This window comes from Falco cherrug, chromosome 13, assembly GCF_023634085.1.
Source record: "Falco cherrug isolate bFalChe1 chromosome 13, bFalChe1.pri, whole genome shotgun sequence".
Lineage (NCBI taxonomy): Eukaryota > Metazoa > Chordata > Aves > Falconiformes > Falconidae > Falco > Falco cherrug.
This window is the reverse complement of record NC_073709.1, coordinates 21,346,379-21,365,188: the sequence shown is the minus strand read 5'-3', so window position 1 is coordinate 21,365,188 and position 18,810 is coordinate 21,346,379. Positions and strand designations below refer to the sequence as shown.

General features: G+C 39.5%; 1 long non-coding RNA gene across 1 annotated transcript; it reads left to right on the top strand.

Annotated features, from left to right (window-relative positions):
* Positions 1-2,283: 2,283 nt before the first annotated feature.
* LOC114015298 (uncharacterized) lies at positions 2,284-18,129 on the top strand. Its single transcript, XR_003559147.2, has 3 exons — positions 2,284-2,367; positions 13,739-13,811; positions 17,837-18,129. It is a non-coding gene; the product is annotated as an uncharacterized LOC114015298 (long non-coding RNA).
* Positions 18,130-18,810: the final 681 nt, after the last annotated feature.

The window sequence follows — 18,810 nt, the reverse complement described above, 5'->3', positions numbered from 1 at the left end:
AGTGAGGAAAGGGTTTCTGGAATAGCCTTTTCTGATTGTTCCAGAAGAAGAGCAAGCACTCATGCTCTAGGAAGTGTTTTCTGAGAATTCCTGCAGGCTGAGGAGTTCTTAGTCATGCCAAACATTTGGCTAATGATGACTTCTTGGGCTGATTTTCCACTAGCAATGGGTAAATTTAATAGACTTCAGTGGTTTCATTCATTATAGTAAAGGATGTTTATCAAAACCTTACCCAAGGTTCTGTGAGATAGAAATCTTCTGAGATTAGATACTTGGCAAACTGTTGCTTAAGCTGCAGGAAATTGGGTGTGATCATTTCATTATGAACCAATTTGATTGCTGGCTATCTCTTTGTTATTCAAGCGAAAACCTGCCAGAAGATTTACCAAATGTTGCACTAGATGTTGATCTCAGTTCCGTGATATAATTCAGTCCACTGATTTCAACTGAAGCAGGGCAAAACCGGGACCATCACTTCTTTGTGAGAGTACTTACTGGGTTGTACAACTAAGAGCATTGCAAAGGTCTTTCGGGACAGGGAGTAGCGCTTGTAACCGATGAAATTCTATTTGCCTTACTAACATCACAGTCGTGGTATTGAAATGGTGGTTTTCTCAGCCTGCTGTGGTTTGAAACACTAGCTTTAATTTCACAGCAGTTGACCTTGATCATGCAAGACAATAAGCAGCGGCACCATGGAAAAGTCCCAGAATACAATTCTCTTTAAAAGAAGCAAAACAAAATCTGATCCACTGGTAATCTTAGAAGGTATTTAATCTAGTAGGAGAGATGATGGCTTCAACAGCAGTGTTTAAAAACTACCCATGTGCCAGTCCTAATGATTTTCAAGTACAAGAACTGAAAACATTAAATTCCCAAATAACTTTTTACCCCTTTGAAATGCCTTATCTTATAAGAAATGAGTTTGATCTATAGATAAATACTGAACATGGCTGGGCTTTGAGGCTTCCATTTTTCCAGACTAGATTCATATAAGCACACATTTTTAGCACAGCGCATGCATGAATAAGCACCAGGAAGGCTGTGCAAATGCCACGTTTCTATTCTACTCCTTTTTAAAGCACATTCCATACTTGTGAAAGCTGCTAGGTTGATGAGCAAGAAAGGCAGTACAGTTCTGTGGCCTTATATTCTGCTTTATAATGACAGTTCAAACATATTTTATTTTTTCCCTCACCTTGTCCCATTAATATGGGTGAATGAAAAGGGGAACTCTTCTACAGCTGATAGTCTTATTCTCATGCCTGTGCCATCTTTAGCACACAGTACTAGCGTGTGAGTAATATTTGGGGGAAGGAGAAATGGGCTTGCTTGCTTGTTGCCTCTGTTTGCGTGTGCACAAACAACTGATGAGCCGGCACACTGAGGCTCTTAGTAAAGCTTCCTAAGTGTATGCTCCAGCCTGCCCATGCTGGTGAGGCTGTTAAGAACGTGCTTAACTGTAATCAGATGTTCAAATTCAAAAGGATTTAAACATCTGCTTCTCATTAAGTGCATGCTTAAGAGCTTTGCTGAATCAGGGCCTTAGCCATTAGGAAATAAACAGAGACCACCAACTTATTTTACATATACTCTTGAAGAGTGTTGAGATAGATAGTAATGACTTTCAGTCAGTACCGACCAAAGTTGGCTTTGAACTGCTGACCTAGAGGTGAAAGGCTTGTATCCTATTACCAGTCCCTGGGGTAAACCAGTCTTACTTGTTTTCAAATATTAATGAATTAAGTCAAATCAAAATGTAGCCCCATTGATTGCCTTTTCCTCATATTTTTCCTGTGTCAGCATCAGTAACTGATGCTGCTGTAGAAAATCTTCAGGAATCAGTGCTGCCCGCATTTCTCTGGTTTAAGTCACTTGCACTGTAAGCAGTCTTAATAACTGAAACAGTTGGTTAGTTTCTAAAAATATTTAGAAATGGACCTTTCTACAAATGTTGATAGTAACTGTTCATCAAGGGAAACATACTTGGGTGTAGGGCCTAATGAATTATTTAGGTATCTGTTCTTGCGATATGCAGACATAACTCTCAGTGACACTAATAGGAGATTCATATGCATGCCAGGAGCAGGGAAAATCCTTGGAGAGTATTTAGACAATATTCCTTGAAGGATTGGAGGGGGGAGGGGGTGAGGCAGGGAGGAAATATCATTGATGCAAACATGAATTTGTCATTTTTCCACAGAGGATATGTGTGTTTTTATTTTAAAAAGACAGTGGGAATCATTAACTAACAAATATTTTAAATTCTGTTTGCATTTCTAAAGGCAGAACTTAGATGAAGGCCACACACAGACCCCCAAGTGAAAGTGGAGGCACACTAAAATTAAAGAAAAGCAAATGCTCCTGGTAAGTGCTCTTGTGAAAATTTTTACTTTAGTCTTGAGTATTTGACTTTTGGGAACCTTTATTTCCTATGAAAGAAGGCTTACTGAATCACAGGTATTATCTGAAATCTGGGGGGCTATTTCTTTATCATTGGATACAGGATGTATATCTGATACAATGATTCAAGTTTTGAGTGGCTCTGGTCAGATATTGCAAAGGCCCATTCCAAACAGGACTTGCTCAGTTTCTGTGTGACCTATGCACAATGGTGTCTTGTGCACATAGGACTTTGGTGACCCAGAACAGGTCAACAGACCGGGAACATCTGGAGCCTAAACCCTGGCACAACTGCAAACGCAGAAAAGATTCAGGTACTATGGCAAGAAATGCAGATATTTTCATTTTTTCTTCAATCTTTAAGTCATCCTAACATCTCAGAGAGCCGTCCTTCCAGTAATGCTGTATCAGAAGAAATTCAGTCTGGTATGATAGAAGTGGCTGTCAAAAATCATGGTAGTATCAAAATGGCATAGTCCATTCCCTGCCTCTGCTTCTTCTCCTCCCTGGAGCTATCCTGCCCTGTGCAGCTCATCCAAGGTGTTCTCCAACTTTACCACATGTGGGTCCAAAAATCCTCAAACTTAGCTGGACCACTGTGCTTTGCTCCTAAAACTGGGTATTTGGCACCGGAAAGAACAGCTTTCTAAATAGGATTTCTTGGAACTTTTGGCCTTTTTTGTTTTTTCTTGCTTTTCCCCTAGGCTGTGTTCTGCCACAGCTGAGCAGGGACTGAGAAGGCAGGGGATGGAGGGAGCTGTTTTAGCTCAGGTCCATGTTTGTTGCCTTTTCTGCATTTTGAAACCGAAGTCCTCTGCCCTGCTGTCTATTTGTGGTGTTTAGTGTTTATGAACCCTTCCTGTAAATCACATCGCAGGCAGGTTAATTTGGTTTGCAGGAGGAACTGTGATGCCATTTCTTAATGCTTCTGGCAAACGGCAGCAAGTAATCTGCAACCCTGAGAAAGTTATCACGGCCTTTTTCCCTGCTGCACACCTGTCAGGAGGGCCACACGCCGGGAATCGTCACCCTGAGCTTCTCCTGGGTTTCCTGGCTCTGCGAGGAGTCTGGCCTTTGCTAATCTTAGGGGTTGTGTGAAATGTGATGAGGCACACAACTTCCAGACAGAAAAAACAACTCTAAGTGGGTAGTATTTTGTTACTGTAAACACTTTCCATCGGTTCTGGAAAACCACAAAATAATGTTAATGCAAAATTACTGGAAAGCAAAACTCATTAGAAGTTGTCCCAATAAAAAAAATAAGTCACAGCAAACCAGTGACATTTCTTAGGAGAAAGAAAATGTAAAAAGACCAAGCCAAATTTCCAGTGATATGTAAATTGGATTACTAAAAACATTTTAATTAATTAAAGACTGAATCAGTACTTCACAAAAGGCTATCTTGAAAATTTACTATCTTATCTTGACAGCATGTCATTTGCAATGGAGAAAATTACCAAGCCCAGAGCAGAGGATAAGGTCTTGCCTATAGGCATGCAAATATTTCTAGGAATTCAGGTTTCTTTGCAGGTAGAGACTGCAGTTTACTTTAGCTCCACTCATTTTCCAAAAACCTTCAAAAGGTTGATAAATTCCTCCACCAGCTATTTTATCATATTTTATATACTGCTGAAGATATTTACTGCTTTCTCCACTGTTGGATTTTTCAGGTTGACATAACAGAACATGTCATTGCTTTAAAAATGGACTTTCTAATGAGGACTGAAAAACCTTTTTATGAGCTGTTGGTTTGGTTGTGCTGGATCACTAGATTCAGTTCTGGGTTGTGACTTGTATTTACTTTAAAATGTCTTTTCACTATAGTTCAGAGAAAAATGAGCAAGCCTGTGTGTGTGTGGGGCGGGAAATCACAAATCAAGGACAGTAAAACTGGGTTTGGATCTTTTTTTTGGAAAACAAACATTTCTACGAGTAAGGTGATGTTTTTATTAAAATGTTTTAGGTTTTAGTTAAAAGAAAAAAAAAGTCTCCGTTCTGCACAAGCCAATTTGTTTTTGGTTTTGGCAAACAAACACTCCTCTTTTTCAAAACTAAACATAAATTTACAAGGTCCTTTGTATAAGCAGGTGTTTATTCACTTTCATTGCCTGCTACCTATTTCAGTCTTCATGGTACTTTGCTCTATAAAAAACAAAACATTGCAGAGTAACTAAACTGGAGACTCAAAACATTTCCACTCACTGTGCAGTAATGCCTTGCTCTGCTCTGGGACTGATGGCTCCAAAACGAAGGCAAATACTGAAGGAGGAAACGCTGAGATTTCTAAGGATCCAAGGAGCACTTTAACTAGAGTGGAATGTTTGGTGGCTCTAAAACCCCTTCTTCAGGCAGAGATACAACAGCGCCAGGTAGGACAGCCCGTTAGCCCAGTCATTTTCACTTTGTGAACAGAAGACATACGTTTAACTGTCAGTGAAGGTAAGGGAGGTCGTTTGTAACCAAAATGGGTTGTTTTTTCAGGGCTTAGGGTCGACATCAACCTAGGTCAACTAGGGCAGCACCTACTTGCATGCATAAATATTGATGTCCTTTAACTAAGTGAAAAAACATTATACTACAAAGAGATAGGGAAGAGGGACAGGTCTAATTAATTTCAGTCAATCCTGATCAAAGGTGCCTGTGTATCTTTGTGAGCCCTCCTGTCAGAGAGCTGCCTGATGGGGAGGGGATGCTCCACTGTCAGACCTGCTGTTCGTCTCCAGATCCCATGCCCTCCTCTGCAGGGCAGCACACCGGGAATGTGCTGGAAGCAGGAGGAAGGCAGGACACCCAAGGCACCCAGAAGGCTCAGCAAACCCACGAAGGCACAGCACCCTTTGCTGCTGCGCGGGGGAGAGGAGACACAGCCCCTGCTGACCGGGGCACAGTCCCCTCGGCAGCCACTGAGTTTATTTCTTTGCAGAAAGAATCTGAATGTACCTCACTGAATTTGGTCTGAGAGGGCTTTTTCAGGGTGAGGGGTTTACTCAAACCCGCTTTCTAGCTGGGGCTTTCAATGGTTTGGTCTAGGTTTCCTTAACAAAGATATATGCTGGGATTAAAGGATCTTGAGTTAACCTCCCTGGCTTATTTAAAATGCACTCTTTGTAAAATACACATCAAAAGTGTCATGAACTCTCTTTCAGTCTGGGTGGCATGGAGGGTGGAGAAATGTTATAAACAAAGTATTACAGGGTAAATTGTAATCTAAGAGGCAACCTTTTTTTCCCATAGAAGGCAGCTGAACCGAAAATTCCCTCCTTAGCTGCAGAACTGTGCCGAGGAGATAACATCTTATTATTATCACTTTGTTATGCTACTTCAAATCAGTATTTTCCACCCTTCTGGGAAAACAGGTTGGACATTTATATGCTTTCTGTGCAGTTGAGGTTTGCTGAGCACTGCTGTTTGCTGCTGTGAGAGGAAGCTGCAGGTGGCTTGCAGGTTGGCAAGTATGCGGCACTTAACCCTGCTCAGCTTCTGTAGTTTGGCCTTTGGGGCTAAGGATTCACTGACATCTATTTATCTTATGGCAGTTCCCAAGACACTCCCTTAAATACCAGCCGCTGGTTGTGCTTTCCGACACTTGTCAAATAACAGATTTGGAACAAATTGTGTAGTATTACTAGTGGCACAAATGCAATGCATAATTATCTACCTAGCTACCAGAAGACAATGATAATTATGTTTTTGTTTTAAATCATACAGTGGAGATGGCTACATTTCTTATAGTTCTAGTGTTGTTATGACCATAATAACACTTTAGGCTTCTAGTTCAGAAAGGTGGGTTAACCTTTTTTTTTTTTATTTTCTCTGTACACCCCCCACCTCCCCCCAGAAAATTATAGCCTAAGTAGCAGAAGGCAAGTAAACACCTTACTTTACACATTGGCAGTTGCATTACAACAGGACACAGAGCAATAGCTGCACATCCTGGAAAATATATTTGCATAGTTGAATTGGAGTCTATGCAAGGTGGACGAGGTTTCAAACTAAGGGGTGGGGAATTAGTCCTGTAACAATATTAAATTTTATGTTTAAATATCCTACATAGTCCATGCACTAAAAAAGTACTTCTTGCCATGATTTGAAATGGCAGTGTTTGCATATTGAATACTCAGCAGTATTTTAGGGAAAGAATGGGTACAATATGGTAACTGCAGCTGTGAGAGGGAAGGATATGAGCTGTCAGTTGGCCCAGCTAGCCCTTATGGCAAAGATGTCAAACTGTGCTGCTTCTCACCCTTTACACATGTCACACTATCTACTGTTGCTGTTTATTTGTTGAAATTTTGGTCAGAGCTTTGGGACCTTCATCCCACCTGCTCCTTTTCTCAGTGCATCAGATGCGCTTTTGCATCTGTGGCCGTGTAATTTGTTCCTGTCTGTTAAGAGCCGCTCTCCAGTCCCGGGCACAGCTTACTGGCCAAGAAGTCACCGGTGAGAGTGGAAGCCATATGGAATCAAACTCATTTGTTTTTCTGCTTCGTAACAATGTTTATCTGAAACAGTTTCTGGGACCTGATGTTAACATGGCTCTGGTGCTGGGGTGGATGCTAGGGTGGAATTGTCAGAATACAAAATAATTTTGTTCCCCAGAAAATGGCTGACGAAATCATTCCAACTGTGGAGAAAGAAATGAAATGAGGAATGGAAATTACCTTCTATCTGAAGGACTGAATGGGAATGATCATGGGGGTAGGGGGAGCCCCAACCCAAAGTATTGTACATAGTCCCCACTCACAGGCACATGCAGACACAGTGTGCTCAGGAGCTGATATTGAGCAATGAAAGGTGTAAGATACTGCTGATAATGATGCTGTTTCAGGACCTCAAGAGCAAACTTGCATATGGGATTATCAAGATGTTTTTTCTCCCGTAAAGTCACCATCCCTGTTGTGAAATGATGTTTTGAATTGAGAGGCTGATGGTTCACTGCAGCTTCCTGGGTGACATATATATATATATTTTTTTGTAATTTTTTCATCTATCTCACCTGTTTGATGCCTTAATCATTCCCATGTTAGAAACAGGTTTTCTGTTTGCTCTATAACTCCATCTTGGCAGGGATGTAGCACAACTCCATGTAACTCCTTGTAACTTTATAAGGTCACGTTTTAATAAGTAAATGTACTCACTCCTTTGCCATCTGTGGGTGATGAACACCTGCATTAGGAGAGCACCAAATTTTTTCAAAGTATTCTTGAATAGACTTCTGAATAGAAGTATCTCCTACATCTCAAGATATGTGAAAACAATAGTCCCACAGAGTCAAAGACACTGTATTATGAAATTTAAACGTGTCTTGCTTACATGGGTCTTAGGATAAATCCTTTCTTTCTTTCAGCTGTGAAATCCCTCTTTCAATCCTTCAAATAACCCATCTGAAAGAAATCATTCCAGCAGAGCCATTACAATTAATTCTATTATGTAAACCTGTAGTTTCAAATTTTCATTAAACTGACAAATGGTTCCTCAGAGTCATTTTCTAAATTACAAAATACATCTTAGCTGTTTGAAAAGGCCTGCTGTCACACACTACCCTGTAACATAGGACTATATTAGCAGGGTGAAATTTAGTCCTCAGCCAGGATTTTTAAGGAGCTATGTTAGGTGCTGATGTCTGAGCCTAGTTTTAAAATACTTAGGATCCACGGGAGTTGATTCCTATATAGGAATTTAGGGGGAAAAATTCCCATCTTTATCAGGGCACTAGGAAAACATTAGTGTTTAGAACAAAAACAAATAAATAAATTGTGGCACAAATTGCTAGGTAACGTTAATATCAGAAAATAAGTTTTGTGTCGGTCTTTCCTGGCAGTCCTAAGTATATCTACCCCTCCAGCAAAGCTCCTGATTTGCCTGGGCCAGTGCTAAGGTAAACTCAGCACCATGGGTCCTGGTGGAACCCCCCAGAAGCGGCAGAGGTGCCATTATACAGGCAAGCATGGGAATTTAGCTGAATGGCCTCCTAAAGAAATCAATAATCAGATCATTCCAAAAGAACTGTTTAACAAAACCCTGGATAAAATGACAGATTACTTACAACTTTGGTTTAAAGCATTTATGCTGATAATTAAGAATAACAGACAAAGAGTATTAAGTAAAGGAGAGCAAACATCTAGCCAGTCATTAAAAGAATGGAATTTTTCTAATCCTCTTACAAAGATGCTGTTTTGGGTCAAAGTCCCTTTCTGCATAAAGCAGCCACACCACATTTTTTAAGTCAATGAAGAGCTGAGAGCCATAGCCCAGATCCTCAAAAGTACTTTAAGCAGACAACTCCCACTGAGAGACAAGCATTTAAATTAATCTGGCGACTTGGGTCCATGAGATGAATAAAGAGGGTTTAGTTCACACTGTATTGCATAGTAAATAATTCTGTAGCCAAATTAATTTGATATACAAGAAATTTACCAATGCTTTATTGGCTGGAAGTTTTCATATTCTGTATCATACATGTTTTATCTCAGGGTTAAGAAATTCTGAGAAGTGCTTTTTATTAGGTTAAACTGACAGATTTTATTTCATACAGAGCCACATTTATAGACAACATCTGGTCTTTACATTTAGTCTCTTTTTTGTTCACCAATGATTTTTCCTGGGAAAGAGCGTGTGTTTGTTTCTGTCTGCCTCACAAGTAACTTTGAATCTGCACAATAATGTCAAATTTACATTTTTATTTCTTAGGTGCTTGTGAGTCCCACTGAAGCCTCACGGTCTACTTGTGCTATTCTGATCATTAATAAATACTCTTAATTGCAGTTGTCTTCCTTTGAGTCCTTTTGACCTCTTATAGGATCTGTGAGGCAGTAAGGTTCAGTAGAAGATCCTACAATAATAATCTCAAATCTTATTCAATTAGGCCTCCTTGGAAGACATTGTTTAATGAGTTGGAAGGACCTCAAGTTCTACTTCTAGCCTATCAAACCCAATAACAACTCCCTAAGTCTCATAATTAACCTTCCCCTTGGCAACTTCTTCCACGCTTTGTGATGCCTTGTTCGAAGTCTCTGTCTGAAATGTCTTTCACTCTGTTTATTGCTCACATTGGAAGGGAGATGTCTCTGCCTCTGTAGGACCTATAAACCTGGCTGTACCGGCCAGAATAGTGGAGCAGATGGCAATGTACCTCTTTTCTCAGTATCTCCTGTACTTACTGATGCAAATGCAGCGTGTATGAGCAGCAAGGTCCAAATACTCCTGTCTTAGGCTGTGTGCAACACACATGACCAGGTGGTGGTATGGTCTGCTGCTCTGAGAAATGCTCCCGGTAGGGGTTGTAAGCTGTTTAAGAGCACACTTGCCAGTAGTGCTTTTTCTTTTTAGGTATAGGCAATTAAGCAAACATTCCCATTTCAGAGAAGGGGCTTGGAACTCTGGAGAGAACAAGACTAACGTTTTCAAAACTGCTGTCTCATTGTACCAGTGTTTTGGTACAGCCCTTGGTATTCAGACGTGATGTGAGTTGCTTAAAATCGTCTAAGCTACAAGAACAATTCAAATGTTCTCAGCCAAATAAACAGATGTAGGGGCAGGTATATGAAAGTTATATTTAAGTTGTATGGGATTTTGCTCTTTGGCAACATATAGTGCGTATATATACACACTGATAGCAGACATCGCTGATCCTTATCAGGAGAAATGGAATTGAGCAAGTCCATGGAAACTGAAGTGAGGCCTCAATTTTCTGCAGTTAGTACAATCAGAATAGTAAAAATACCTCCCCCCCCCCCCCCCCCAATTTCATGCAACAGTTTTTGTGCTGAAAAGCTGATGGTCCATTTTTTTTTTCTCAAGACTTTTTTCCTTGCTAAAATTAATTCCCTATGGTGAATTAAGGAGTAAACAAGAGGCAGACCCATTTGGTGTGAGTAAAAGGAGAAGTGAGTTGATTCTGATTTTACATACCACAATTATCTAGGGCTCTTGTGAGCTAAATCTTGTCATGTAACGTGTTATATCCCCAGGAAAACAGAAGGGAAAAGCACTTTTTGATCTGAATGTAGCTAGTTTGTGTCACATAACAACACTATAGAGGGCTGTGGCTTTACATGCTAAACTGCTGTGACAGATGGACTATATTATATCCTATAGGTACGCAATTTTTCTTTGTAGCTGGCTGCCTTTTGACCCTGAGTTCAGGACAATAATGTATTAATGTCTCTGTGCACTCGGCCTATTTCCTGGATTAGCTTTTGTTTTAAAACAGGAACTATTCCTAGTTATTTTACTTTTGCCACCTTCTCCTCCTTTTTCTCCTCTTTTTTTTTCTTTTTTTTCTTTTTTTTTCCCAGAAACTAGCTAATACAATAATGATTCAGGTGATAACTTAGGACTAGGTTAGTGATGCTAAGTTTCCCACTCCACCCCCATCTCTAGCCTCTCTAGACCAAGTTACATCATCAACTGTGCAATGTAGGAGGATAGCAGATTTCAGGCTACCAATAACAATATGATTCAAGGTGTGTAATGAATTCTGTAATTAATTCTATTAACAGATAACCTGGTGCTTAATTAGCGAGTCATTCAGAATCAATATATACAGTAAGCTACATTTCATATAAGATACACTTCTGAGAGTCCTTTAGAAAGGTACCGTTTTTCCTTTTGAAAAAAAATATCCATAGCTGTATTCTGTCAGGTATTGATTAGCAGTTAGCTCTGAGGATGCAGTGGAGATAATTGTGCAAAAAGTACCACAGCCTTTGAAAACCCAAAGTATATTTTCTCATGAAGCAATAACTTTGATGTCATAATTATGATTCTCTAACTAGCAGCGGACAGCAGGGAGAAGTCAGGCTCCAGCTGTGACTGCAAGCTGGTGCTGATACATACCTACCAGCTGCACAGGAATGAAGTTTTGCAAACAATTTCTACCACTGTTGCACAGACCTTGCTCCAGGTTCCTCAGCAACGTGGTTCCTGCTGTTGTTCAAAAAATGCAAGTATTAACAATGCAAATAACCAAATTTATCGCCTGGAGCCCTTAAAAAGTTGTCAAATCCAGCACTGTTCAGCAAATGCTCAGCATCCTTAGGCATCTTCATTTTCTTGTCTCAAGAGCTTAACTCTGAGGTGTGAAGTTCAGTTTTAATATTTTCCCCTTTGAGATGCTAATCAATTACAGGGCATAACCTGAGAGTGATTTATCTGAAAATGTCTGTAATTCCCACATGAAAATGCTTTATTCAGGATGGGAAGAAAAAAAATCCACTCTCTGAACTGCATACACTAAACCTTATAGCACTTGGTGATCCTCTGGTAATGCTGCTCTGTGAAAGCATCCGGAGTCTCAGGGGGTTACTGGAGTGGTTTGAGATCATCAGAAATGTCCCCCTAGCTCAAGCATAGCTTATACTGCACTAGCCTTTAAGCATGATGCTATCTAGTTATGCAGATGATCCAGTGTTCTGGAAACCCCAGAACAGACCTGCTTTTCTTACCTGGCCCTGGCAGGCAGTCGTCAGCCAGCAATTAGAAAATTATATTTTGCCAAATACTGGAATTAAAATCACAAAGCGATAGAAGCCAAGTTTCTCTGAAATAAGTAAACATGCCAGAAAGATATGACTTTGAAAACTAAATAGGAAGCACATGCTGTTCTTTTGTTCTGCTCTGGGGTTTTTCTGTGCAGTGGTGGTGGTGTTTTAAATTCTTTTTCCAGTGCAAACAATGCAGATTGTTTAGATCATGCATATATAATGCATGTTAACTTTATAGTCTTGTATATAAAAAGTTAGTGTGGTATTGTGGGAATATTTTTGCACGATTTTCATCATTGCCAGTATACATCAAAAAATCAATTTCTTTTAGTTTTGAAGTAATAAGTGCAATGTGTATATGACATGCTGGTCCTCCATCTAAACTCAGCATGTGCGTTTGGTTGCCATGTGTGAGAGGTGCTGATCTGTGACTAGAGCCTCACGCAGGGCAATATCTTAAGTCTCTGAGAAGACTGCACAGCACAGTTCAGCAAGCCTTTATTTGTTTATTCAAATTCAAGTTAGAATTGTAAAATGGTTTTGATTAGCTCCTGATGCTTTTAGATACCCTATCAAATGAGTAGATCTGGTGTAAGTTTAGAAAAGGCTCAAGGAATCTTATCCATTCTGTCAGTCTATAAGTAGTGTCTTGATTTGGTCCCTGATTTCAGAGAGGGATTTCTAGGCCAGTACTCAAGAGTATGAATATTGTTCAAGTAGTCAAGGCTATGTTTTTAGATCCCCAAGATCTGGTTAAATATCCTAAAGAATAACTTAACTAGACCTGTTATAACTCCAAGGCCAATAACATAATTCCTGAATGTACAGGTACTTGTAGTTGGGGAGAAAATTAAGATATTATTTATTATTATTTGGAATATCTTTGTGCTCAGATGCAAAAGAGAAAGGAAAGAAAAAAGAACTACATCTGTGCAAACCCTCTCCCCACAAAAACTCCCACACACCCTGCCTAGTGAGTGTCAAGCGGGTCTCTGCTCCAGCATCACAACTTTGGTCACCTGTGGGTTGTTTGTGTCATTTTTCAGTTTGTTTCGCTTTATATCATTCCTTGCTGAGAGGCCACCATTATAGGCCTGACTTGAATACTGGAGTTATGAAGAAGAAAAAAAGTCACCCTGATGGAGAATAGATAGTGACAAAGACTTCATTCTCCTGTCCACACTATCAGCTGGGAGGGACCTGCTATCAGCAGTAACTGAGCCTTGAATCGCACGTTTTCAGTGCTGCAGGCGGGAGATGGTCTTGAGTTACAAAGCTAAGTCTCACATCAATTAAAGTCTGTGTGCACAGCAGCTGCATTCAGAAAGGTGGAAGAGATTTAATCTTCACCTTTCACCTTGGGTCAAAATACAAGGTTACCAAGACAGACTGTTATTAAAAATGGATTGTTTCTGCCAACTTAATGTTAAAAGTTTGCAGTTATTACGAATGCGCTTTATTACTTGCACCCTTTGTTAAGGGAACTTGCTGTTAAATAGCAAGGAAGTAATAAAACGGTTGAAAGGAACAAATAAATATTTATGCCAGACTTCCAAAGTCTGTAGCGGTTTTAGTCTTTCTTCTTGATAAAAATCAGAGAATTATTCTCTACTGCATCTTATTGGCAAGAAGGTGGATTTCTTCTGAGTATAAAAAGGCTCCCAAGATTGAACTGAAGGTGTACTTAGCTTGAACGGATATACAGTGGCAGCAAGATTTTATTTTAGTACAAATGCACATTTAAGAAACAAACCCTGTATGAAGCACTAACTTCTTAGCTGTACCTCAGAAATCATATGACCAAACTCAGATCACCACTGAGTCTCTGGGATTCTTTTATTGTTTTTCAGAGGAAGCTGAATAAAGCCCAAAGGGGAACATGTCGCTGATCTGTGTTGCCAAGATGCACTAAAGAGAAACAAGGTACGATTGATCACATTGGTGTCTCATTTTCTTTTAGGTGTTGCCTCTGATTTTAAATTGAGACCAAGCATATTCCTATTCAAATAAACAAATTCCTATAGTTTTTGTGGCTCTTTGTGCATCTAAATGAAGAAATTGCCCCAGAGAGATAAATACAGATAATTTTTTGTGGTTTTATACAACCTATTTGCCAAAGTTTTGTGGTGAAATATTTAACTGCAAGAATATGTATGCATTCTAAAGATGGGGTCAAAACCTGTGTTTCATATGGGTAAAGGTCTGCCACTAGTAAAGTCAATTAAATCTTTGTCACTGACTTGGAAGGGCGTGAATGAGCTGCCTATGAACAAGGGAAACTCTTACTGTCATTAATTCACAGAAATTTTGTAATTCCAGTTTATGTTGTTAACCTCAGGTAGAGTAAAGCTGTCATAACAAAATATTAAAAGCAAGCTGTGCTTTTAGCAACTCTTACTCTAAGGATAATGTTTGGAATGCCAACTCAGTGAAGGAAGTTGAATTTAGGGAAGGACTTTTCATCTAATGTAGAAGTCAAACATACAATTTGGTGTGTCTGTTCATCGCTGGGTTCAATGGCACTCACACTGTGAATGTGTCCCTTTGAAAAAGTGATTCTGATTACATGTTAGTCCTCTGTACAAAGAGTGTACATTTCATGAGATGTGTGCACTGTTTGAGTTATAACCGAATGCGATTTTTAATGTATTCCAGATATGTTAAGCAGCAACTGAAGAAGTATGTGGAGCATGTTCTAGTTTTTGTTCTAACACACATGTATTTTATTTACAATGTGGAAAATATACAGTCATTGCAATAGTTATGCTCTGACATTCAGATTTTTTATTAAAAAACAATACCTTTATTAAAATTGCAGCAGTATTTTTAATTCATATTCTATTTAAACAATTATCTTGGTCTATTTACAGTTTGAATGATACAAATTGATACTGATCATCACTTGCACATTAAAAAAGTTTTGGCTCAATGGTTCCAGGTCTGGAATATGTCACAGAAAGCTTAAATACCTTGTGTCGTATGATGACTTTCATTCAAAAAAGAAATTTTCTTGCATATGTGGTATCTAATTGAAGGTTAAAAAAATATGAATTGAATGTAACTGTCAAAACGCCTAGTGTATAAAAACCTTAAAGATTTTAAAGCCCTAGATGTATCTTTTATTCATCAAAAGTCTCCATGTAGTCCTTGTGGCTGATGTCAGCTTTCAGTGTAAGGTAGATGGAACAAGCTTTCCCAATCCACTGTTGACACAATAAGGGGGGAAATCATAGGTGTAGTTACTGTGTAATAGTCTCTCTACAGTGGTCTGCAAGGAGCAGCTTTGAAAATCTAGTGCACAGAAGGAAAAAGAAAAGAAAATGAAAAAGAGAGAAGAAGGGGAAAAGGGAAGGGGGGGGGGCGGGGAATGAGGATGACACAATGGAGAAATTGCCTTGCATGTTATAAGCAGTACAAAATAGCAATCCCATCTTTTCCAAAACTCCACTGTCTGCCTGTGCAGTGCTTTTGCGCTCAGCTTGCAAGCAGAAGGGGAAACCAAGTCCTGAAGGCACAGCAGTCTCAGTTTTGCAGTGACCTTCACTCAGAAGGTCTCCTGACCTCCTGGCTTTGGTGCAGCTCTGCCATACACCTCTCTCCATATGTTTCCTCTTGTCTCCACACAGGTACCATGATCCCTTGCCTACAACCTTATATAGGGCTGTTTCCCCAAGTCACCTGAAATAATACTGGCAGTGTGGAATACAAACACATTGCTGTGTACCACCTTATTAAACACAGATGTGGCTCTTATCTAGAGGCGGCTCACCTTCGTTTGCTTGGGTACCGGTATCCTACAAAATCTCTGTTGTGCTGCATTAGTGCAGTGGGGGCAAAGCCAGGCACAGCCTTGTGCAGGGGCTTTCTTAGGGGCTACACGGACAGAGGGCAGAGGTGTTCCTCCAGTACTGACCTCCTCAGGAGTTAAGGTCAGAAGGTCAAATTATTTTTTTTTTTTGTTTGTACATAAAGTATGTTAAGTGCCAGACTTTGGAAGCCCTTAGGTAAGGTAATAATGCTTTGAAAAATTCACCTCCAAAATCTGAAAAGCTTTATCTATAATGTGAAAATATAACTGTTGCTACCTGTTGGTTCACTGATCTAGGAAGCCAAGGGTATTACACACCAGAATGTCAGAACCACTGGCAGAAATCCATGTAGCTGATGCTTTTCTGGGTTTGAGTGGGATTTTCTTGATGTTTGTTTTGAAGTGTCTCATTATCTGTGGTTAATGCATGTTTTGCTTCTAATGAGGGTCCTGATAAAAACTCGATTAGTCTGATTTTTTCTTTCATAACAATTTTAATACAAATTTGCTGATTTTGATTAGACTTCTAACATGACTCTTCTGCCAAAAATAGAGAGGTTGACAGAGATTTCATCAGTCCTTTATTCAATAGTGCTCCCTGGGCTGAGGGAAATTTAGGCACAAGTCTTTAGTCCAAATCAGGCAGAAGACAGCTCTGACCACCGGGCTTTTAACTGGGACAACGTGGGGGTCTCCTGAGTTTTTGGGATTTTGCGTAAAACTTCAAAAGGCCGTATTTTTATCCGAACAGGGAACAGGAAAAGATTTTTCTTGAAAGCTGAAAAAGTTTCATGGTACAGAAACACCATTTCATATCCATATGTAATCCAGAATTGAGTTTGTCAGTGCAGTCTGAATTTTGGCTTTGATCTCTAAGAGAGAAAGACAGCCCATGAAAATACTGCTGAACTAAAAGAACATAAACAAGCTTAAAATACCACATTCTGATAGAGGGTGAAATGACATTCTGATGGAGTGTATCCTACCAAATCCAGGGCCCAGTGAATTCAACAGAGAGACTTATGGTGCAATAAAGGGACAATTTCAAAGCTCTGAAATTTGATTTCACTTTTTATCTAACCTTTATCAAAATTTCTTTGCTGGATTTCTAGTCTCATTATCTGATCCTTGGCATTTTGTTTTCCCAGAAGCATGGGCAGAACAAATAATTTCTTGGCAAAGACTGTATAAATCCAGTGGATTTCTCTAGAGCAATATTTTAATTTGATGAAAACCCTAGATGTATCTTAGCTGATTCTTGCTTACTAACAGGTTGACAGAGAGACAAATAACTCTGTGCCTCTCCACAAGTCATCTTCTGGAGAAGTGTGTGCCAACCATATTCCTTGCTGTACCTGCAAGGCAGCTTTGAGGGCTTTCATCCTTTATGAAATTGATGAGATCTCAGTTGCCTGGCTGCACTTGGCATGCAGGGCCCTGGAGCAGAAGATTGCTGTACCACTGCAAAAGCTGGTGTAACCGGGGCATTTTCCGCACACGTTGACAAATTCTGATAAGCCCAAAAGCCTCCCTCTGCTGATCCTTGATGAACCCTATAGGAAGAGATGTACCAGTATGGAAAATACGTTCTATGTATCTTAGTATGGATCTGTTGCCACCAGAATGTAAGAAAAGTATGTCTCAATTATCAAAAAAGCCATAAGAGCACACGGTCAGCAAGGAGCAATGGGGCTCTGAGTGACCTGAGATGGCTTAGTTATTATCTGCCTTTTACTCTGATTTTATTCATGGAAAATTTGTTTTTCTCTCTGTGCACCACAAATAACCACTCACCCAAAACATTAAATAATGAAATTCAAATGTACTGAGTTAATCACTGGAAAAGTGCTTCATCTGAAAACTCCGTGGGGGATCACATTTCAGAACACAAGTGTCCTTGTACAGTATGCATTTCCTCTTTGGTTCACAGGTTTGCTCATGCAGAGATTTAAAATAATATTGAATTACTGCCTGAAGCCATGCCTGACTATCTTTTTCATTAATTACCTTCCATGGCTTTGGGACAGATTAACTGATAAATATATGAATCCCTAGCATAGTAACCTTTACCGTGTACTTAGAATAACTGATAGGCATGTAATCTCAGAATCTGTGAAAACCTTTTTCTTTCTTCCTATAGATTACTACTGTGCTCCTACTATCTGAGTTGCCTGTCCGTGCTGCTGTATTGTCTTTGCTAAAAGATGCTGCTAAATCACCAACTAGGACCTCTACAACAGACTTCTACAACAGTCCAAAAGGAAGATTGGTATGGCTTCTCAGAAAGTACTTTTGTTTCTTTTCTTCCTAGGTTAGTATGAAAGATGGGTGAAACTACATAATTCCCTGTGTTATCTTTTCTGGGCAACAGATGCTTCAGAGTAGTCTAAGAAATACAGATAGATGAAACAACTGTTTTTCTGTTGCCTTGGGTTTTTGGGTTTTTTGTTTGTTTTGTTTGTGCAAAGCATTTTAGCAAAATGCCTCAGAAACTGGTCATTCTGGAAGGGTAATCACACAGTCTTTCAAAAAAGCCTAGTTTGTTGCAGCTGGGGTTTATGTTTCTCTGACTTGCCCTTCAGCAAACTACCTGTTGCAAGTTATTTGACCAGTGTACCACCTCCTCCTATATGCAAAGATTACTCAGATTTTTAAATTTTTTAAATTTTGTGAGCGACAGTTCAGGTACTCATTCTGTGCATGGAGAGCTGGTTTTTTTGGGTTTGTTTTTTTTTTTTTTTTCTTTAATTGTTTCTGATGGGTATTCTTACTGAATAATCTAGCTAGTGACTTAGACTGTATTACTGAACAGCAAGCTTGCTGGGGTTGCTTGAACCTTCCCACAAGTAATCCCAAAAGCTTTGCTTTAGGTCACCATTGCAAATCAAAAGGATCACTTGACTGAAGAAATCAAGTAAAGCCAGATATCAGTGTTATATATACAGAGTGAACTGAAATAATATGCTTGCATACTTGTTTCTAAGGCCTTCATATTGATGTATGTAATCTATTATTAATAATACGTGATAAGACCATCTATTCACCAGGGAACAAACTCAGATGAACAAATCTTTTCACTAATGCCATTGTGGCAGGTCAGTTTATATCTGTTCC